The sequence below is a fragment of the Condylura cristata genome, unplaced genomic scaffold (genome assembly GCF_000260355.1).
Source record: "Condylura cristata isolate star-nosed mole 26May11 unplaced genomic scaffold, ConCri1.0 scaffold00022, whole genome shotgun sequence".
Classification (NCBI taxonomy): Eukaryota; Metazoa; Chordata; class Mammalia; order Eulipotyphla; family Talpidae; genus Condylura; species Condylura cristata.
In genome coordinates, this window is record NW_004567123.1 from 4,554,737 (window position 1) to 4,578,780 (window position 24,044).

At 40.7% G+C, this 24,044-nt stretch overlaps 1 protein-coding gene across 1 annotated transcript in view; it reads right to left on the bottom strand.

The window, feature by feature from the left end:
• CFAP61 (cilia and flagella associated protein 61) overlaps positions 1-24,044 on the bottom strand; it is a 267,799-nt gene that overhangs the window by 127,252 nt on the left and 116,503 nt on the right. The window lies entirely within an intron of this gene.

The window sequence follows — 24,044 nt, forward strand, 5'->3', positions numbered from 1 at the left end:
TTTATTTGTTTATGCCCACAGAACTGGGGTACAGACCAGAGGTGCAAGATCACTGAGAGGATTCACCAGAGGGAGAGCAGGGAATAGTACACTGCTGAAGAGAGCAGCAGGTGGGTTAGGGGAGGTCTGCTATGCTAGGGTCATCCCCTGGCCAGGGATGGAACTTGCACTGAAGCAGCTGCTGCAAGCTTCACAGTACTACATTTTAACCTATTATGCCACCAGGGAGGGCCCCAGTATTGGCCTTCTCTGTATCTTTTTTGGACATGTTTATTCAGATCTTTTGCCCACTTTTTAATCCAGTTGTTTGTTACTAAATGGTATGAATTCTTAATATATTTTGGACAGTAATTCCTGTTTAGATGTATGATTTGCATTCTCCTCTAAGTAGGTTACCTTTTCATCTTGATGATGGCTTCTTTCCCCGTGTACTTTTTTTAGTTTGATGTAGTTCCATTTACTTATTTTTTTGTCACCAAAAAATAAGGTTTGACATGGTGTAAGCTTTGTTTCAGGAAGGATTCACTTATCTTTCCTCTTTGTTGCCTCGGAACACTTTTTGTAGCTCTGATACTTCAGAAAATGCAAACTCTCTAGGTATCTGTGAGAGCAATGATGATTAAGGGCACTTTCTAGCTTGCATTCTTCACACAGGAAAGAAAGAGCAACGTTGGGCAACATTGTGCAACATTGGGCAGAGAGTGAGCTATGATTATTGTCACAGTCTGATAGTGTAGCATTCCCACCACTGCAACAGACACATTCCAGTTGGGATGTTTTGAAAATGAATGAAGCATTAAGTTTGGCTCTGCAAAATTTTTAGTAATACAACCCATAAGGACTTATTTTTTATCTTTAACAACAATGATGCCTTTAGTTCCTTTACATCCTTCATACTGTCCTAGGCAAACAGTGGGAACTTAATAGATTCTATGTCATTCTCCTACATGTATTGAATCCTTGATGAAAAGTTTTCCTATATCAATTAAGGCTAGGATACATACAACATACAACAGAAAACCCTGCATAAACAGAAAACAGTAGCTTAAACAGAACAAAAGATAATTTTTCTCTTATGCAACTCAATCTGGAAATACATCATCTAGAACTACTGAGACAGTGTCAGAAACTTATTGAAGACCAGACGTCTTCTACTTGTCTGTTTCCCTGTCCTGGTGCAAGATTTCTATCCTCTAGGATGGTGCAGAATGGCTACTGGGATGCCAGACATCATATCCTCATTCCAGGTATCGGGATGGAGAAGGGAGAAAAGAAAATAAACCTTGTCTCCCAGTTTAGTCCCTCCTTTTAAGCAGCCTTCCCATTCTAATTTACTTTTGCTTCCATTTCAGTGTCCAAAACTTGGTCATGTGATCATGCCAGACAGGCATGAGGAGAGTGACACGTGTTCCCTTATTAGGTACACTTGACTACAACTGAGGCATCATTACTAAGGCTAAAGGGAGAAATGGGTACTGGAGGGGCAACTAATAGTTTCTGCTGTAAATTTCTTAAACAGGTATAATTCAATGAGTAAATTTCTTTAGCTTACATTTTTCTTATATTTCTCTTATCAACTCCAACTGTTCCATTCTTCCTATATCCATATACTCTCACAACTACTACCATTATTTTGCAAATATTTTTAAAAGTTAAAATCATTGCCATCCAGCCCTCCCTGGTGGCACAGCAGGTTAAAGCACCACACTGATCCCCCCACTGCTCCCCTCAAGCAGTCGGCCTGTTCTGCTCCCCACTCTATTTCTGGCCAATCCTCTCACTGCCCCTGTAACTCTGGCCTGTACCCCAGGGTTGTATGCATAAATAAATAAGTCTTTCAAATAATTATTGCCACCCTATTATATTCAACTGGAACATTCTTATACATATTTATTTCAAACAAAAGTTTTCGAAAGTAGAGTGACTTTACTGCATCTCATCAAAGCTAGGATGCACATTTATTCACATGTTAGCATTCTTGAAACCAACTTCACAGTTACTGTCATCTTAACCAAAGCAACAGTGACACAGTCATCCTTTGCTGAGCCTGGGTGATTTGATCATAGCTGTTTATTCATAATTTCCGGAGAGTTGTGTGCATTATGCGTACAACATGTGTTGAGTTTAACTGCTGCTGACAGTGTCTTCCAAAAGATTGCAGCATGATCTAGCATTGAAATGAACACTTATTGTGTTCCCATAAAGGCCCAGAAACTGAGCAGCAGGGTGCAGATTTGATATTAGTGAAGCAAATATTAGTCATTGGAAGAATGGCTGTAATTCCATATTTTCTTGCAATGCAACAATCTAGTGCTTTATGGGAACAAATAAAGGATGATAGATACCCACAAGTAGGTGAAGCCACATTACATTTGGTTACTGAAGGCACATGCAAAGTTTTTTCCCATCACACAGCAAACAATGCAACGGAAGGAACCATCAATGTCTCTCTTCAAATAATAAAAGAAATTTCAAAATAATAAGACCTGTAAGACTGATTCATATGCTATTCAGGACTCTCATTAAGACATTGTGTCACAGTTTAATTGGCCACATTTTTTTTCTTAAGAGTACACAAAATCCAGGTATATCTAATAACTCATGCCATCCTAGCTTGACAAAGTTGATTAAATCACTTGTTTTTAATTAAATAAGTCCTAAACAAGTAGCCCATATAGTCATTAAAAATATGATTGCCGGGCCCTCCCTTGTGGCGCAGCAGGTTAAAGCACTGCACTAAGAAGCTTAAGCCTGAGTTCGATTCCCGCCTGCCCCGGAGAAAATCCACATGGTGAGGCAGACCTCTCCTGACCCGCCCGCTGCTCCCCTCAGCAATGTACTTCATTGATCTGCCTGTTCTGCTCCCCACTCTGTCTCTGGTGAAGCCTCTCACCCACCATATCTCTGGCAGTTCTGTATGAGTAAATAAATAAATCTTTTAAAAACAAAAATCTGATTGCCTTGAAGTAGTGTCTGGCAAGGAAGATCCATCCCTGGATTTTCAGAGACACAGAGATTCATCACAAGCTAGCATGTGCAAAAAGATAACTAACCTCAAAGCACTCCTGTCCCTACTTCCCTACCTTAAGTAGTGTCAAGTGCTTAGAAATGTCTTCTGAGCCCCTGCCATCATACTAATTGAATCCTGCCTGCTATGTGTCAGCTATTTGGTACTCCAGGTATCATCTTTGATACCGTGTCAGCCACAAGTAGAGAAAAAGACTTCTCTGGCATGAGTGCACACAAAAAGACAGGAATAAAGCAAATCCATATAAGGAAATGTCTGCAGAATCAAATGCTTAATTTGCATTGTTCTAAAAGTTCAAATTACTGCATCACATATGTGCTCTAGAAAAAACTTCATTGACAGCCCTCTCTGGTAGCGCAAAGTGTTAAAGCGTAGCACTGCAAGTGAGTCATAGCCCCTTAACTGCAAGTTTGATCCCAGGCCAGGGTGTGATCCACATGGCACGAAAGACCTCTCCTAACCCACTACTCCTCTTGCGGTGTACTTCATCCATCTACCTATTCTGCTCCCCACTGTCTCTGGTGAATCTTCTCACCGTCCCTGCATCTCTGGCCTGTACCCCAGTTCTGCATGCATAAATAAATACATCTTTTAAAAATCCTCATTGACTTAATATCTTGTTGCCCAATCATTCTCAACTTCTTACAATTCTCAAATTCTACTACAACCACTTGTAATAGAATAAAATGAAGATGTGGCCCCAAAGGTTCTTAAACCACTCAAATAAAAAGATTATGGAAGGTATTCTTCCTGCTAAACAATGCCTCTCTGAAATAATAGCATTTTCCTACCAGTATGCAAGGACAAAAATGGTCCTCCATATATTAAATCTAAAATTCATATGTGCATATTTTATAATATGGAATTTGACTCTGAATGTCTTCTTGGTAATTAGGTAAGGAAATCAGAGAAATGCACTAAATGCACACAGATGGCTATCTTCGAGATTTAGTTAAATAAAATATTGTATTGTTGGTTATTTTCCCATCCTAAAAAAGAATGAGAGAGAGGGGAAGGTTTACGGAGAATGTGAGGAACATCATATGTATGAACATATGCTTGAAGAAAGAGGCCATCCTTCTCTTTCTAGTCATATCATAAAAGTTGCAACAATGATTTATCAGAGATGCCTGAATACTTGATGCTTAGCTCTAGCTTTTAAATATTTTGCAATTAATATCCTAAAAGTAGATTAGATCTACACTTACTCCAATAGAAGTAACTTGTAAACAAACAGCAAAGATTCACTATGTTATAGAGCATTTCTCCAGCCAGAGAAGCAACTCTTGGGGAAAAAATCAAAATTATAACAAGAACAATTTAACTTGCTGGGATAGAAAGTAGTTGGACATGTGAAGTTATTCTTTAAAAAAAAAAAAAAAGATTTATTTACTTATGCATACGGAACTGGGGTATAGGCCAGAGATGCAGGGGCATTTAGAGGCTTCACCGGAGACAGAGTAGAGAACAGAACAGGCAGATCGACAATATACACTGTTGAGGGGAGCAGCAGGTAGGTCAGGAGAGGTCTGCCACGCCATGTGGGTCACCACCCTGGCCGGGGATCCAACTTGTGCTGAAGTGGTTGTGGCTAGCTTCATAGTGCTGCTTAACCCGTTATGCCACCAGGGAGAGTCTTGTGAAGCTATTCTGAAAACATCAGGATAATGAATTCAGTATTATGATATTTGAAATCCTAGTGTCAAAACTTCAACAATTGCAACTTAACAAAGCCACAGTCAACATCTACCATGTATGAAGCACTGTCCTAAGTGTTGAGATAAGAATGAGACTCAGTTCCTATCTTTTAGGAATCTTGTTAGATCAGGAGACAGATGTAAACAAGTAACATGTGATAAAGTCACTATACTGGACAGTTATTGCTATATAACAAACCAGCCCTACACTCAGTAAATTAAACGCACAAACAGAACAAGCATTCATTTAGCTCATGATTCAGCAGTTAGGCTGTGCTGCCTAGAAAGATTTGAACTCATCTGGAAAGCCATGGAATCAGGTGAGGTGTAAATCAGGGCAGGCTTCTTAGAGAAAGTGACAGTTGAACTGGATGCAGATGAACCAGTAAGATAGTTCCAGGTGTGCAAGGGAGAGAACAATTTTCTGGATCAGAGGGAAAAGCCACTAGGAATGTCTGGAAGGACAACAAATCCGACTGAAATACAGCATAGTCTCTGTAAATGAACATGCAGGTGATATCCTGAGAAAGCAGAAGGCATGGGCAACATCAGAAGAAGACATAGAAGGGAAACAAAGAAGCAGGGGGTCAATGAGAGAAGTCTAGAAGAAAAAGCTGATGGTAATTGTGTCCATGTTGCCACCTCCCACCTCTGGCACAGAGTAAGATGACAGCTTTCTATTTCCCAGGGAATAAGCTGTTTGCTCATCTTGGGTACATGGCTATTTGCACTGCTGGTTTAGGCCTCTGGTTCATTTGCTAGGAAAATGACAGCAGTGGAAGAAAAGAACTCATTTCCCTGATAACGTCTGTCCAAATGAGTCCTGCTCTGCTCTACAGATTCAACTTTTCAATCTTGCTGACTCCCTACCACTTCTTTATTATCACATCTGAATATGTTTGGTGCACACTTACACTTCCTGTAAGCAAACTAAATTACATAACTTTGTTTTTAATTTTCAAGGTGTGGCTTCATGCATACTTTTAGTCTTTCAAACAGGTTCATTATTTCTGTTAACATTGATTGTAGGTTTGAGTGATTTTGGAGAAATTAAACATCTTTCATCTCAATGCAAACAATGGCTTGGATTCTCTTTCACATGACTTTAAAATTCTACACACCAAAAAGTTTACTTGTCATTGTGCAAAAAGCAATGCACAATGATTGTTTTGAGAGAATAAGCCTTTCTGAAAGTTCCTACGGAATATACTAAAGCTAAAAACAAGTTCAAAGAAGTTTTGAACTCGGGATCAATGGCAGAACCTCTTAGTTCAAGGGAAAGACTTGTAGGGAGAAATAAAATAAATCCAGCTTCTTTTAAAATGAAAATAAAAATGAAAAGACAGCTTAGCAGAGAACTAAGCAGAAACTTCAACAGGAAGGAAGCTGAAATACAATAAATGGGAGTGGCCATTGTCACTTATTAAAAATTTAGATGCATCTTAATAAACTTGGAGACTAATGTCAGCCATTCCACTGTTTCACATCAGATCAGGGGAAGTAAAGGCCTTGGCTCCACTGCTAGTTAAGAAAAGAAGAACCCATCGCATGGAAATACTTGGAACAAAAAATTTCCAGGTTCTGTTTTCTCTTCCTTTACATCAACTGTTAATTATTTTGAAAGCACTTTTTAGAAACAACACTTTCATACTCTCAGTGGAAAATTTCTAAAATATTAAGTATGTAAAATACCTGCAGTTACAACACACATACAAAGAGCAATAGCAATCCTGCTGTAATTAATTAGCACAAAAGGCCTTGCCATGCCTGGGAGGACTAAAAGGGGAGCTGGCTTGACACTCCTGGAGAAACTACCTTTGGGATGGCAAGTGTGATTTTAGGGTGTCTGAGACTTCACATACAGAATCAAAGAAGAATCTTTGGGAAAATATTCCCCTTTGCTCACTCCACTCTACATATTCAACACAAACTATTTTTCAAAAGCTACCCTAAAATCTCTCTTGGTGGGATGGAAGGGAATAAGCAAATATGTTGTACTGTCTTTACACCTGTGCACCACTGACATCAGGCTTCAGCGCAAAGACAGGCCCTGCACTTTTCATTTCTCATGTGCACGTCAGCAGTAAACAGTCCCAGCATTCGTGTTAATGACACCATCTGGCGCCTCCCATAACTGTGTAGCATTCAGCTTCCAAACAAGATGTAATGGCAGCGACACATGAAACCCACTGACATTTACAGTAAGGAAATTTATTATCAGTCGTCGGTTTGGTATAAATGTGTTTGCATGACTGCTGGGGCTATAAAATCGTCACCTTTGCCAGGCAAGCAAAGGTGCAATAAATAATGGATTTTAAGCCATGCATGTACTACCAAATCATTAAACATTTATCACACAGGCACAATAGCATCTTAAGCAACAGTTACCACTTGAAAAATTAATGCCACTTTTGGAGAGTTAAATGAAAACCATTTAGTCTAAGCTTTAATGGTTTTTAATACGATTTGGTATAGAACACATGGATTTAAATTTTTTTAGCTAAATATTATATATACATATATATATGTAAATAGCTCTTTTATAATTCTTTTGAGGGACATTCACTCTATGTTCTTTTGTTTAAAAAAGGACTCAAAAATATAAACTGAAATGTTTCTTGAAAAAAATTCTTTGTTGAAAGCTTTTCAAAAGTAGTAATGACAAAAGAAGGTTCGTTAAGACTCAAATAGCATTCTTTCCGTTAAAATCCTTAATGGATTAGTCAGTTATGGTTGCAATTAAGTCACTTTAATTTTGTATTAAGAAAACAAGTAAATATAAAGTCAAAACCACCCAAGTCCCTTGAGTAATCTAGCCACATTCATCCTTATTACTTACTCCATTAAAATAGTCTCCCCACAGGGTGTCCAGTAATCTCCTATATTCTTGTTATATGGGTATCCACTTTTTAAAGGAAAAAATAATCCATGGAAATAACAACTGAAAATACAGATAAATTGGGGGGGGGTCATTATTTTACATGCAGGATTTATCAAAAAATACTGTTTGATTCAAAGGAACAAAGTGAAAACTAGGTGGGAATGAGTTATTTATTTTCTTCCTGGATAAAAAACAATGCAAATGTAGAGCCAGTGGCTGCCTTTGCCACTGTGTGCAGTAGGTCAACCAGCAAGCTGAGCCTAGCCCATGACATGAGGCTCTGGCATGGGATTCTATGAGAAGAGTGGATTCCCAAAAAACAGGCACAACATTTTAAAATGATCATCTAAATAAAGGAAACAGAGAATTCCAGTTAGTGAGCAGCACTTGTTTTTGTTTTTTTAAACAAATAGCTTTCAACAGAAGTCAGACGGCTGAGTTAGAACTTCTAGCTCAGCTTGTATGTGAGGGTTTATTCCTTAAACCTGAGAATACAGAGCTGTTGTGTAGTTTTATGGCTTGCGACACTTGAAAGCTCCCTTTTCTCAACTCTCTCTCTTGCTTCCAGGCATATTTCCTTAACTACAAGCAGGTGTAGCTCTTTGGAAGGTGTAATGCTGCAAAAAGGGGGTGAAGATGGGCTGCAAAACAGGTGCAGGTGGGAGCCCTGTTCCTGATCATTGAGTCCTCAGTGAAAGTGCCAAGGTTTCAGTACCTTTATCTCTCATATTGCCTGTCTTCTAAGTGGGCCCGTCTGCGTGCCTTAGGCCTGAAGTTCAAGGTTTTGTCAAGGCCTGGGGAGAACCTTTGTGGGGAGTCCCTGTCCTTGAAGGTTGTACTTGGAGTGGGGTTAGAATGTCATAGACATGGAGAGATTACTGTGCAGTCCCTCCACAAGTACTCTGACACAACTTCTGTGGATGCCAAGTCACAGAGGAAGAACCTCAGAGTCCATTCAGGTGATAGGGGTAGGAGGTCACTCACCCTCCATTGCCATCCTTAAGTAGCAGAGAGACATCACAGTGGCGGGAAGTTGCCCAAGTTCCACATGCATACCCACAAATCTCCATTACATAAGGAACCACTCCAGTGACTAACTCGAGTGGAATGGTGTGAAGTCAACCTAATCCACTGGGATTTTTGTACTACTATGAACTAACATGTATTCTTGTGTCTTGATGTTAAAACAAAGCATGAAGTAGGGGAATTCTTTTAAAGCAATTTCCATTCAAAATCCTATGAAAGGCTGCATACTCACCCTGTTCGTCCATCTGTCACTAATTTAAATTAGTGAATTTAAATATTTCCTAGAGTTCTAGCTGTTATATTACATGGTCTGGAAATAACTTTCAGGGCTGTTCCTGAGGTACAGAATCAATAAATAAAACCAATAAGGTCTTGCACAGTTCTCTCAATGTTGTATCCAGTCCATTCCTATACTTTATTAATCATCCTGCCTTCAGAGGGGTGTGTTTGTGTGGGGGGGAGGTGTGGGGGGTTGGTGAGAGAGAGAGAGAGAGAAAGGGTGCAGTTGCACCGTGGTATAAACAGCTCTCCTGAGTGTGATACAAACCAACAGCCTGAATGCAACTGTGAAATGAAAAAACAGTTAACAATGAAGGAAGAGAAACAAAAAGCAATTCAACAGATGCATGTCATTTTTACTCTTCAGTGTGGATCAGTTTTTCTTGTTAATTATATCACCTATTCTTTCTTTATATTGATAATTACATAATTACATGAAACAGATGGGTGACAGAATGCACCCAGATGGTGAGAACATAAACAGGCTTAGAAACTGCTTATTCTTGAGCATATTATAAAGAATTATTTAATAATACATAGATTTCTATACTCTATACATCTGTTAAGTAGAGCCTTCAAAATAGCAGTTACTTTGTCATCTTGGCTTAAACAGACACATGCCCTCCCGAGGAATTCCTGGGAGGTCCACTGCCATTTAGGTAAGATAACCACTTCCAAGCATTTGGATACCTGAAATTCAAAGCTCTTATCTGAGCCCACTAGTGTTTCTCTCCCTATTTTAAAAATAAAAATTGTCACTTCAAGGAAAATTGTCACCACACAGCTCTAGTTATGCTTTGAGCAAGCTGTGGACAGTTAAAAAGAAATGAAAGGTTTGTTTCAGAAACATAATTTGAAATGTTTTAATTACACCTGCTGGGTTTCTTACATGAAATGCTTTTACAATGACTGAAATAAAAGTCAAAGCAGCACTTCTGCATCAGTTGGGTATATGTTCACATGAGAAGCAAGAGGCAGGCTCAGGAAGGCTGGGTTTCTGAGAGGCATGAAGAAAAAAAGACATGGGCTCCATCCTTCTTGGCATTACATGACCTCTCTGTCCCATCAGAGGAGCCCGTGGTTAAAGGACCCTTACAGAGATGTGTTCCGCATTTCCCACTGCTCTAACCACCCCTGACTTTCCTCTTGCAGCCATGGAGCTTCCTTTTCTCTCTCTCCATTGTCTGCCTCCCCTACTAGGATGCAGGTGTCCATTGTCAAGGATGGGATAAACCTACAGCTTAGACAGGACTGTCCACAAAGGGCGAGGGAGAGAGCCCAAGAATGGTAGGTGGAACTCTGGTGTGCTGGTGTGCTTCAGGGTGCTGGACGAAAAACAGAAAGCTGTGCTGCAGTAGAGACGCATGGTCAGGGAGAAACAAACCCACCAGGCCCTTGGAGAACATGGCCAGAGGGACAGGGTGAGGAAGAGAGCTCCAGAATCAGAATCAGGCTGTGTTATAGGTGAATCTATGCAGAAGTGTTTGGAATACAGAATTCAAGTTTCTCTGGCACTGTGTTTGGATGGTGATTGTGTGCTGTGTGCTGTGTGTGTGTGTGTGTGTGTGTGTGTGTGTGTGTGAGTGAGAAAGAGAGAGAGAGGCATGCAATAGGAAGCATAAGAGAAGACTTGGGTTTGAAATCTAACTATGGTATATCAGTTGTATTTATATTATTGGAAATGACCAAATTTCCTTGAGCCTCAGTATTCTCATCTATAGAATGGCAATAAGAAGAATTCCTAGACCACGGATGACTGAAGAGATTAAACAAGCTAATTCTTAGAAAGAATGTCTTTCACATACAACATTTAACAGTTGTTAACTATTATTCATATTTCTCATGACTTTTCTTCATTGTCTTACTTTTAGCATATTTCTTTTATCTGAAAACTATGAGACAAGTTAGTCTCATTCAACTACCTAATGTTTTGTTATATTTTATTTTGCAAAGGCAATTCAGAAAAAAATTAATTCTAAAAATAACAACTGTTATATGTGTGTGTGTGTGTGTGTGTGTGTGTGTGTATGAGAACAGCTACATTATAGTGCACCAACACACACTTCCTGGTTTTGTCATGCATATTTCTATATAGTTGAAATAATATTCATAGCTAAATAACAAAAATCAAAAAGCATTTGATTACTCAGAGTCTGAAAATTCTTTTGGAATTTGGGCCTGGCAGACTGAATCCCCCATCTGCTCTCCAGTGGGGATGGGACCCCAAAGGGTAGGCCAGCTGGGAAGGAGAAGCCAGGCCACTTGTGTTCCATCTCTTTTAATGCTCAATGGAACCTGGATCTCAGTGTGGCTCCCCAAGTGGGGCCAAGGATTCTTGGACCCAGGCAGCATCCTCCTGAGCAGACAGCTCTTATAGAGCAAAACATAGTGAAACGGAAAATGGCAGAACCTCACGCTTCGGGGTAGAGCCAGGCACCTACCCTCCCCACCCCCCCATGAGATACAGGAATAACAGCCAGAGACATGAGAAAAGCAAAGGACTGGGTGTGGAGTTAAGCCCAAACGCCCAGACTCCGTCAGCCCCTGGCATCTGCTACTGCCTTTGGGGTAATCGCCTCAGTGTCCATCTGTCTGTGGATCTGTCTGTCTCTATTGATGACATGAAAGGAGTTGTAAGCTGCTAGAAGTGACATGCCCCAGGGCTGTTGACCTGATCCTGCCAACAGAGAGTCAAGACCCAGTTTGTGGGGAGTGAGGCTGTCTAGTAAACCAGTTAAATAAACCATCAGTTGTAAATAATTCCATGGAACACTATCAAACCATCTTTGCGGTCTGCTTACAATTGCAACTTGTGATAGGTAACACCAGATTAAAACTTTGAAATCAGTATTAACTCTAGTTTCGTGGGCACAGCACCATAAAACTCAGCAGAAGGGAGTAAAATGGAGTGATTCTGGCCAGTAGCTCTTCACTATGGTGACCAAAAAGTGTTTGCCTGAGACTGGCTTCCTGGAAGCACAGCTTCTTTGGGTTAAATACATAAACTATCATAAAAACCGCATTTATAAGGACTACTATGGTGATTATTTCAATGCACTAAGTTATGTTTAAAAACAAAACAAAACAAACAAACAAACAAAACAAAACCTGGACATTACCATGGGTTTCAACTGCCTGAATGATGTAGATTGTCCATACTGTGGTTGAGTAATGTTTGACAGCTCAAACAAGTAGTAATAAAAAACTATTTTATGGCTCCCACACAATTTTTATACCGTATTTATTTGACACTCCTCCTCCCCCCATTTTTAAATCATCCCTTTTGTTTTCTTCTTGCTTGTTAAGTTGGTTACTATGGAGACTAGGCCATCAATAATCTTGACTAAGCTTAATAATAGTCTTGAGGTATCATACAGGGTAAAGGTTCAACCACAGAAAACAGCAGTGTGACAATGGAGGACTGAGGGTTTCTTGATGTTTCTCTAATGGGAACAACACACAGGTGGAGGTTAAACTGTACTCCCTGGGCTATGTCAGCACAGGGCTGCTCAGAGCAACAAAAAGGCCCTCAGTTTCCAAAGCCTATTTAATTCTTTGCTGTTCCTATTTAATGGAACAGCAATGCCATTTCCATTCAGACTTGGGGAATATGTAAATAATAATAGTAACTTAGACTGCTTTATGAAAATTACTAAATTGTGATGATTTGTAATATATATGAATTCAATTGGAAAGTAAAACTTCTCAAGGTTCCTGGGTTCTCCCTTCCCCAGTCTTTCACATTTTCCAAGAGCATATCCTATACTTTGAACTAGAATTCACTAACAAGATACAACATCTAAAAGTTTTCATGAAAAGCCTGAAAGGTAGACTCCTAACACTTAATGACATAGGCATTTGTTGATGTAAAATCACTGCACAATGAATGAAACAGTTTTTTTATAATTCCTTCATGGGTGAGAGGGAGCAAACCAGTCCCCAAAGGGACATCTTTGTCTGCAATCCTTGTGTATAATACTGTTATTAGGGCCCTCCCCAGTGGCACAATGGGTTCAAGTGCAAAATGACAAAACTAACCGCAGTTGCTTCATGAGTTCAATCCGCAGCCAGGCAGGTGACCCACATGGTATGGCAGACCTATCCTGACCCACCCGCTGCTCCCCTCAGCAGTGTGCTTTATCAATCTGCCTTTTCTGCTCCCCATTCTGTCTCTGGTGAATCCTCTCACCATTTCTGCATCTCTGGCCCCTACACCAGTTCTGTATGCATAAATAAATAAATCTTTTAAAAAGTACTGTTATTATAATGAGATGCTAGCTTATATTAGCATGAGTGTTTCTTCCTGCCAAATCCCTGCTGACCCTTGACCCCTGATGAGCCATTAAGCCAGAGGACCTCAGCTATGAGGCAAAGAAAAGCAGGTTGGTTCTTCATTTGCTTCATTTCAAAGCACATATAGGTTATGTCTTTTTAAAGTCAAAAATCACGAGTTTTCATTATAAAATTCCAAAACTTTTTTTTAAAGATTTATTTATTTATTCATACAGAACTGGGGTACAGGCCAGAGATGCGGAGGGAGAGAGGATTCACCAGAGAAAGAATGGGGAGCAGAACAGGCAGATAGACGAAGTACACTGCTGAGGGGAGCAGCGGGCGGGTCAGGAGAGGTCTGCCTCGCCATGTGGATCTCCTCTGGGGCAGGCGGCAATCGAACTCATGCGGAAGTGGCTTAAGCTTCTTAGTGCAGTGCTTTAACCCGCTGCGCCACCAGGGAGGGCCAACTTTTGTTTTTTTTGATAAAAGAGATACTGACTTTTTGAGTGTCAAAACTTGACTTCTGAATATCAAAAGTCAGAGTTGATGCCTCAGAGAGAGATTTCAAGAGTCTATAGTCCCAAGAGTGACAGGAGAGTCTGTACTCCCAAGAGTAGAAAGAGGAGGAAATTTGGAGGAAAAAAGAGATGAATATGTCTCCTTTCTTATTAAAATCTTAAAAGCGAAGAAAATGGCAGAATTCCCACAGAGAATACGGGTTCTAGAAGATACGGGCTTAGAAGAGCCAATGAGTGCCTCATGGAGATGTACATACACTTGTCCTAAGAAGGGCTGAGATGAATGAGGGTGGTGCCAGGGCAGGAAAAGAGATGAATCAGGTCATGTGCTGACCCAGGAGGGAGAGAGGCAAGGGGGTTGGAGAGGGAATGGAAGAAGGCACACATTTGGCCCTGGGAACCCAGGAGGATCTCAAGACTGTGACGAGAGAATGCCTGATGACTAACAGTAAGATTTAGCCAGAGACCTTGGAGTCAAATAAGAGATTTTGAGGAGAAGCTGAAGCTCAGAAATCCAGTGACGCTTATGTGGACAGGAAGTAACCAAGCACACACCACACCACATAACATCCTACCCACCCTTGCCCTCCCCTCTACAATGCCATGAGACTGCACAAATTTCTGAGAACAGAGATGTTTCTCCTCCTGAAAAATGTAAGAGGGAAAAGTCTCGAGAAGACAATTTAAACATGAAATGCTTAAATTGGCCTGAAATTGACAGAGATTACTTTTCTCTGACATTAGGTGGAAAGAAGTTTCAAAGTAGAGATTCAGTTCAGTTAGAGGAAAATGAGAACTTAAAAGACCATTGACCATTTGTATATTTGTCTAAAAAACCAGAGTAAAAATTGAGGGCTCTCTGCATGCTGATAGTTACTTAAAGCAACACATGGTAGAGTGAAATTTTTTAAAGTGAGGAGTCACAAGTTTTCATTTTTAATTTCTAAAACAAGGCATTTTGATTAAAGAAATAGTAGCTTTATCCATCTGTAAAGATGGATTAAAAAAACATGACATGTATACAGAAATAATAAGGATGGACACGGCACCATTGTCGATAATGACAAAGATGTGGATAAAAACCTAAATGACCAGGGGCTCCCTGGTGGCACAGGGGTTAACTCTCAGTGCTATCAAGTGATAGCCAGCTACTGCAGCCTGAGTTTGATCCCCAGCCATGGAGGTGACCCACATGGCATGCAGACCTCTCCTGCCTTGCCCACTACCCCCCTCAGGAGTTTATTTCAATCAATCCACCTGTTCTGCTCCACACGCTGTCTCTGGTGAATCATCTCGCCTCCCCCTTACCTCTGGCCTCCACCCCAGTTCTTGTATACATAAGTTAATAAAATAAATGTTTAAAAAACAACAAATTTGAAATAACCAACATTAGTGAACTAGATTTTGCAGCCCCAGGGCTTTCACCAAGCAGCTATATGGCTTTGGGCAAGTGGATGCCACCAAGGGTATCTGAGACATGAAGATACTGGATGCTACATTCCAGAGGAACTCCTTCTGTGGCAGGCACTGGTTAAATGAGTTTTAAAGTCCTTATTCACAAGGATTATATCAACGGGTTGGAACAAATGGATATAAAACAGAATTTTTCTGGAGAATATTTAACTGTTGATGCAACATAGATAGCATTTCATCTGACCCCTTGGAGAAGAGGTAAGGGTTTACCTTAAGTCATAAGAAAAGGGTTTGGGGTAACCACAGACCTCCACCCCTAAATTCCCAAAGCTAGAAGACACAGTGGATAACTGAGTGATGCCTGCTGGAAAATTTATTTTTTTAAAGATTTGTTTAGTTATGCACACAAGAACTCGGGTACAGGCCAGAAGTGCAGGGGGTGAGAGGATTCACCATAGACAGAGTGGGGAGCAGAACATGCAGATGTACTTAAATACACTGCTGAGGGGTGAAGTGGGCAGGTCAGGAGAGGTCTGCTGGGCCATGTGGGTCACCTCTGTGGCCAGGACTTGTGCTTCAGTGGCTGGGAATAGCTTCATAGTGCTGTGCTTTAACCTACTGCACACCTGGGAGGGCCCCCTGCTGAAGAATTTAAAGGAGACCACAAGCAGACCAGCAGGTCTTGGATAAGCCAAAGGGAAAAGGGTTCACAAAGCAGTCTGTTGAGCCACAAAGGCTGGGTTTTAGAGACCTGTATGGTCACCTCTAGGGGCAAATACCACTTAGCCTGCAAAGCTAGAGAGTATTCCCTGCTTTGTGGGAGACCAGAGGAAAGCTCCCTGTGATGTAGCTTCAAAGGGACCCAGGCAATGGAGCAGGACCCATCCCAAGAAAGCGGTGGTCCAGTATACACTGGCTTGCTCCCCCAAATGTCCTCTCTCCAATTTCAGAAGGACCAGGAATATAGCTAAATAAGAAGAAACAGACATGTTTTTCATTTTATAAGACTAAATAGTAATCAGCTGAGTAGATGCTAAATCAGTGGGGTCACGGTGAATTATGCAGAGATGAACTCTCCCATTCTCATTCTCCCCAATGCAGTTTTCCTACAAATAAGAGCCTTCGGTGGGGGAGTGGGGTTCTAATCTTGGATGGAATTAAGACCATGTTTTGTGATTTGGAGTGACTCCAAAAATTGACCTGAAAATTCATGGGGCTTGTCTATTTTCCACAGAACCTGGCCACCGTGAACACACATCCTGTTAATACCCACGTCTCGCTAGCCTAATGTTCAGCTCCACAACTCAGCTCTCCTAGTTCCAGCTTCCCACACCACAACATGGAGAAAATGACACACAGACAACTGTGGAAACCCAGGACAGATGGCAACACACAGCAGCCCAGAGAGCATCCTCAATCAACCGGTGAAAAAGACACTTCGGAACACCTGGTAACAGCAAAGCTATGCATAGCTATTAAGTAAAACAGTATGTTTCAAAACACAATGTACATATGACTCTATATTTTCTTCTTGCTTTCCGTAGAAAAAAAATCTAAAGTAAAAATGCCAAAATATTAACAAAGGTATTCCATACATAGAGAATTTCAGGTTTTACTGATTTTTCTTTCTTCTGTTTTTTCTTGAGATTCCTACCATAAATAGGTATTGTATTGGGCATGCCAGTTTTATTTTTTAAGTCAAGGGGAAAATCGTAACTGCCCTAGTCAGCATCTGCAGCTCTAATTGTCCCCTTTGTCATTTTATATCCCTAGCTACTTTAAAAGACACAAAGCAAGGCTTCCTGTTGGCTTTGCCTGGCCCTTCCTCCCTGAAGACTGACTTGGAGGAAGCCACTTAGTTGCAAAGGCCAGTTCCTGCCCCAGAGACCCAGGTCCACCCTGGAGCCTGTGTAGCTGCAGCCTTCCAGAGATGGCAGCAGGCAGCTGATGTATCCCGAGGCACTTCTGGACCTCAGTGGCATTCATTACCCTAGCTCTGCAGGGAACAGAATGCATTTTTTCTCCCTCCTACTGGGTGGTAGCAAGAACCTGATCAGCATACAGGAAAATATCAACTTTTTTTATTTAGTTTTTTTTTTTTTTCTTTTTCCTGCTGGGAGCTGTGACAGTATAGAACAGTAACACTAGTAAAGGTGAACTGAAACAAAGAACATGCTGGTGGCTTAAACTATCAGAAAGTCCTCCATTTCACTCCTATGGTTTGGATGAGCATTTTCTCTGCAGCTGGAGTTCCTCTAAATATCCATGCTACCCACAGGAGGCTGATGAACCAGAGTGAAGAGGGGAAGATAAGAGCAGAAAAGATTATATTTTAGAAAAATTTCTGCGTTTAGAATAACTGAAGGTTTCACTGGTGAGATGCTGGCAAATACATGAACAAGGTGGTCTCGCTGTCAGATGGTAGGAAAGCGCCACTCCTGAAATGAAAGAATTGTTGGCAACTTGCCCATCCATGGCCTTGAGTTGGCCAGAACTTCACCATTTACTAGCAGGTATGCTTGAGATGACTTAAGAATGAGCGACTATAAAATGGTATGTGCACTTTGGAAGATAGTTTGCTACTTTCTGAAAATGTTAAATCGTTAACCACATGACCTAGCAATTCGCTACCTATGTATACAAGCTCAAGATAAATGAGAACCATATATCCACATAAAAAACTGTGCAAAGGCCCTCCCTGGTGGCGCAGCGGGTTAAAGCACAGCACTAAGAAGCTAAAGCCACTTCTGCATGAGTTCGATTCCCACCTGCCCCGGAAGAGCTCCACACGGCGAGGCAGACCTCTCCTGACCCGCCTGCTGCTCCCCTCAGCAGTGTATTTCATTGATCTGCCTGTTCTGCTCCCCTCTCTGTCTCTGATGAATCCTCTCACCCTCCACATCTCTGGCCTGTACCCCAGTTCCATATGAATAAACAAATAAATCTTTAAAAAAACAAACAAACAAAACTGTGCATAAATGTTCACATTATTGATAGAGCCAAATAGTGGAAACAACTCAAATGCTCATCAGCTGATGAATAAATAAAGTGTAATAGGTTCATACAGCAGAATATTATTCACCAAAAGAAGGGAATTAAGTCCTGCTACATGCTGCACAATGGAAGAACCTTAAAAATAAGCTAAGTGAAGGAAACCAGTCACAAATGCCACGTTTTTATAATTTTATGTATACAAAGTGTCCAGGGTATGCAAATTATTAGAATTTTGGAACAGAAAGTAAATTGTGTAGGGTGGACTGTGATAATATGGGAGTGAAAACGAGGGGCTATCTTTTGGGGATGACAAAATGTTCTACAATTAGATAGTGGTGACGCTTGCCCAAATCTGTATATTAAAAGCCAATAAATCATACGATTTAAAAGGATAAATTGTATGGTACATGATTTGTAATTCAATAAAGGAGAGATAGATTGAATTATAACATCTATTCTAGAAAATAAGAATAAAATGTGGGATTGATTACTTTTGATAACACTAAGAGTTTAAAAAGTCACTTTACTTTTCACAATTCCTTCTCTAAACAACTCGTTTTGCTCATCTATTGGCGCCCAATTTCTAGAGTGTCCAAGGCTTGTTGATCACACCAATAACACACATCTTGTCCACCCTCTTCAATCACTCAACCAGGGGCATTTACTTGGGCACTTTCTAAGAACACTGCGAACCCATTCACAGTGTAACCTACTCTGGAATTATAATTGCTTCCCTCCTTTCCCGACAGCCACCACTATAATTCTGAAAGGTTTGTCACAACAAGAGGATCCAGAAGTGAAGACTCCCTGGATCAAATGGTGTCCAACCACTGATGCCTGTGTCCACCCACTGATGCCTGATCAGCCAATCTGGACCTAGAAGCCTGTTCCTTCACAGTCAAATACGGTCAGGGTCAGGCTGGCAACTGATCAAAATTACAAGTGGGTGACTCAGTCAAAGAAAAAGCCAGATTACTCTGAGGTAAAGTTAATTATCTGTGGGTCATCTTTTGATTAAATAGCTGGGACCAAAGATCTGGGAGATACCAAAAGGTCTATGTCAAGTATCTTCCTTTTTTGTGGCTTGGTTTCCTGACAGTGAGTCATGACAGCAGTCCATCAATTTTTCCACAGGAGTATGTATAGAGTGGTTTTGGCATCCAGCTGCCTGGATTTGAAGCTCTGTCTGTTAATTAGCCCTTGGGCAATCTATTTTCCTTAATTTCTGGCAAGTCTGTTTTCATTAGGTACCCTGAGGATGACGGCATCAGTAACTACTTACAAGTGCTGATGCAAGTTGATTAAGTGAGTTAACACATGGGAAGCCTTTACCATGAGCTCTATACATGTTCTTAGTAGTTGTCATTTTTGTTGTTTACTCTGTACCTCTTCGATGAGGGAGTGATTATGATAGCAGAAAGAATACTGCTGATTTACATGTCATGTTGATATATGCATAGACACCACCTACAGTAGTAGACAGTGTTCAGAGAGTTAGAAATTATATTTTTCATTTGGAGAGGGGAAAAAAGGAGCTCACACAGGAATTTAAGTAAATTATCCTAAGAATCTTGAAGGATTCACAATATATAGGAAGAAATTATGCACTTATTACTTCCCATAGGTGCTTCCCATAATGCTTACGAAATGGCTGAGAGATAACTAAAAAGCAAACCTGATTCATAGTGGTTATTTAAAGTGGGTTCATTTCATTTCAAGAAAATATCACCATGGTCACATTAATAATGATCAGAGCAAATATGGTGCTGAAAACTATGGGCATGCATTTGTGGAAACCTCTTCCAAGGAAGTGTTAAAAGACTGATTTACACACACACACACCCACACACACACACACACACACACACTCCCTACCCACAAGTACAACCAAAGGAGTCTAACAGGCAGTGAGAATTTCCAAGTTGAAGGAAGGAGTTGAGAAACAATTAAGCTGGGGAAAATCTAGCAGGTGCTGGGAGAATAATGCAATTTCCTAGGGCAGCAGATGTACAAGTGAAACAGTATCCAGTAACAGTCCATCAGATGGTAATTATAGCTGGACTGGGGAAGAACAGCAGAGATGAAAAGGGGCAATTCAAAGGGTAACTGAATGCCAGTGAGCGACATCTTCCTGAGAGATCACATACCAAGAAAAAGCGGGCCAGCACTTAGCTCTGAGAAGGGGGGTGGTGGTGGTAAATAAACCGTCATTTTTCTTTGTACAAGGACAAAGGCAAAATGGAGGCCTCAAAGAATTCATTAGTGGAGATTTAAATAGATCATCACTAATAAACAACGACAGAAAAATGACAACAGGCCCTTATTACACTGAAATACAATTCTTTAGGAAAAGGATGAATTGATGTAGCCATCCTTTTTTTTTTTTTTTTGAGCGAGGAGCATTCACACTATAATTTTATGAACATCATAAAACAAGGTGAAGAGTTAAAGTGATTGAAGAGTTAAAGTGATTGAAGTGGATGATTGAAGGGGTGATTCACTTATTGATAATGAAATAAGGTAAAAGCTGTTTAAGTTCAAAGCAGATTTTCCAGTAAGAGTGACTTAAGACAAAAGGGAACAGTGTGTCTGACCAAAGACATTCTCCCTGAGAGATTCTGTAAAATGGGACTAATCTCGGTGTGGTTATTCTTTACCAGGGACCTAGAACTAGTAAGGGGAACAAGTAATCCCATGTTAAATATTAACACTAGATTGAAAGCTCTTTGAGGGCAAGGACTGTATCACAGTCCTCTCTAAATCCCTCTAGAAAATGCAGGAAGGAAAGAAAACAGGTTTGTACAGAGAACCACCTCAAAGTAAATGGGTCTACTTGTTCTACAGTCTTCACTAATGTGGCTATTCAATTCATTCAATCAAATTCTGAGCTCCCTATGTGTAAGATTATAATTCTTACTGAAGTGATTAATGTTAATTTTATGGCTTAAATAAATGATGCATAAAGTTGATTAATATCATAAAAAATTCCATCAGAACAATTCTTAGAATGAAAATGCACAGGCCAGGTCAGCCCATTCAAGCTAAGAGATGAATCTGCCAGGTCCCTTTCATGCTCTCCTGTCTATGAAGTTACACTGGTTGACTATGGCACTACTATGAGGAAACTCTGGGACCTAACCCCACATTTTCACATGTGATAAAAACCATCTGAATCTGCCAGGTCCCTTTCATGCTCTCCTGTCTATGAAGTTACACTGGTTGACTATGGCACTACTATGAGGAAACTCTGGGACCTAACCCTACATTTTCACATGTGATAAAAACCATCTGCATGTTTCCCAGGTCCTTCCTTATGTGACCCCTGATATAGGGTCATTGTCAATTAATAGAAAGGCTAGGGAAGGCACTGTGGCACCTATCATCCAAACCAGGCAGAAACTACCAGAGCCTTGGGGTGGGGAGGGGGAAACACCTTTCCCTCTCACAAGGTGATGAATTTCAATCACTGCTGACTTGTGCCAGATTTAAATTGGCAACCCACCGAGATGAAACGCTTTCTATCCCATTACTCATGCCTGGAATGATCTGTTCCCCTGAAGACTGGCTTCCTAGGTGAGCACTAGGGAATGGATGGTCACTCTCAGATGGTTTAAATAGGATAAAAGGTATGAAAGGCAAGTGCCCAGTGAGAGAAATGTGCAGAGATGATGAGGGAGCTGAAGGGTCCATATAAAGCTCCATGTGCTGGGAAAACTGCAAGGAGGAAAAAAAGGGAACCCATTTAGTGATGGCAATTATTCAATCCCAGTGCAATGGCCATAATGCTATTGCTCTGCTAAGAAATCAATGTAAGACTCTAGACATTCCTCCTAAAAATTTTCTATTTGACTCACCTTGTTTTAGCTAATTTCCCTTATTTATTATAATTGTCTAAATGTTAGAGGAAAATTTTAAATAAATGTATTGACGTATAATAATTTTTAAAAATTATTAAAATGCAGCATTTTACTTGATAATCCTTTGATCAAACTTTAAGACTTTAAAATTGTTACAAAATCTTGCTTGCTAATGCTAAAACTTTACTTACTAAAATCTTCTTAGGTATAAGATCAAAGTAGCCATAACAGCACATCTTCAAAAGTCAAAATTCACCAATACAATAAACACCACCACAAGACATGCGAGGCCCGAGCATCACCCCATAGATCTGCTGAGTGACTTGTCTCCCTGCACCAGGGACTTCAACAACCGACCCTCTGCTCTGTGCTGAAATAAAACAGGACTCTGGGGGACACAGCACACTGAGATGACCACAGAAAAGGTTATTAAATGTAAGCAAAGATTTCAACTCCTATCGACCTGGGAAGAAGCAATAGTATTGTTTAAATGAAGCAAAATGTTTTCTTTGTGTTTTTTATCCCACCTGCAACTCTAGTTTACCTCTAGGTTACCTAACTCGGAGATTCTTGGAGGGGGGGATGGGAGTTCCTGGTGTTTAGAAAAAAGACTGTTCTTGATAGTCATGCAACAGCTATGTATTCCTCCCCTCCTCTCCAGCCCACCACTTATGCTAGAGTATTGACATTCAGAGCCAAAGCCAAGGGCTGCCACTGACATGTGAGGGCATCTCCTGCTTGGTCGTATGGTCTGGCCAAACTTGAAGGTGTCTCAGCAGTGGCTGCAAAGGAAAGCATCTCTCATCCTTGCTCTGATCTGACACAGAAGCTGTATCCAGATACCTTCTACCAGCAGCTCCTCTGCCTGAGGTCAGCATTATTTTAGGCAAGGTGACTTTCAGTGACAGACACAGATGAAGCCACACTCTCTCACCCCAACACACCCTCTTTATACCAAACAGGTGGCACTTGGCTCTCATTCCAGGAAGTCCATCTCCACCATCTCCATACAAACACAGTCCACTTGGTGGTCCATCCCAAAGATGCTCCCTGTGGACTCTAGCATGCTTTCCTCCAAAGTAGATAGAGCATAAGCTGTAACGCTGTGGACTGTACAACCTAAAAGCACACCTTGATTCTGACCGAAATATATCTGCAGTTTGCTTAAATAACATAGGAAAAAGGGTAAATGGGGATGAGGGAAGATGGAGAGAGAGGTGGGGAGGAGTGTATTGGCGAAGAGTTGAGAATTATTGAAGCTGAATTCTGGGTATGTGGGAGTTTTGAAGCTTCTCAGTGTGTGATCTGAGCTGGGGATCCATCTGCTCCATGAAGTGTAGGGACTGAGAGAAGCTTTAAGAAGTTTTTATGGTTATTGGGCAGAGTAATTATATGTTTGTTCAAGTTAAGAACAAAATAACTAGACTTGAATTTTACCTTATTTGCTAGTCTCACATTTTCAGGAATTTACTTTTTATAAAACTATCATTGTATATACATAAAAAGTTAGGCCCCTCAACACAGATCTTCCTTTGCATAATTCTATTTTTGATATGCTTAACATTTCCAAATTAAAGAATTATTTGTGTTGTCTCTACTCAAATATAATTCTAAAAGTTATTAGAAAATAAATGCTGGGCCCTCCCTGGTGGCGCAACCAGTTAGGACACAGCACTAAAAGCCAGCCGCAGCTGCTTCGGTGCCAGCTTGATTCTGGGCCCCAGAGGTGATGGCCTGGCAGACCTCTCCTGACCTTCCCGCTGCTCCCCTCAGCAGTGTACTTTGTAGATCTGCCTGGTCTGTTCCCCACTCTGTCTCAGGTGAATCCTCTCACCACCCCTGCACCTCTGGCTTGTACCCCAGCTCTGTATACATAAATTAATAAATCTTTAAAAAAGAAAAGAACTTTTTTTCCAAAGCAAGGAAGAGTGGGCTGCACCTTCAGGAACAGGGGCAAGCTCTTCCTGGACCCATACATTTATTTTTTATTTTACAAATATAACAATACATGTAGGGGTGAATACAGCCTCATTTCCAGTAACTGATTCTAAGAGGGGCTTTGGCTGAGGCCTCTGT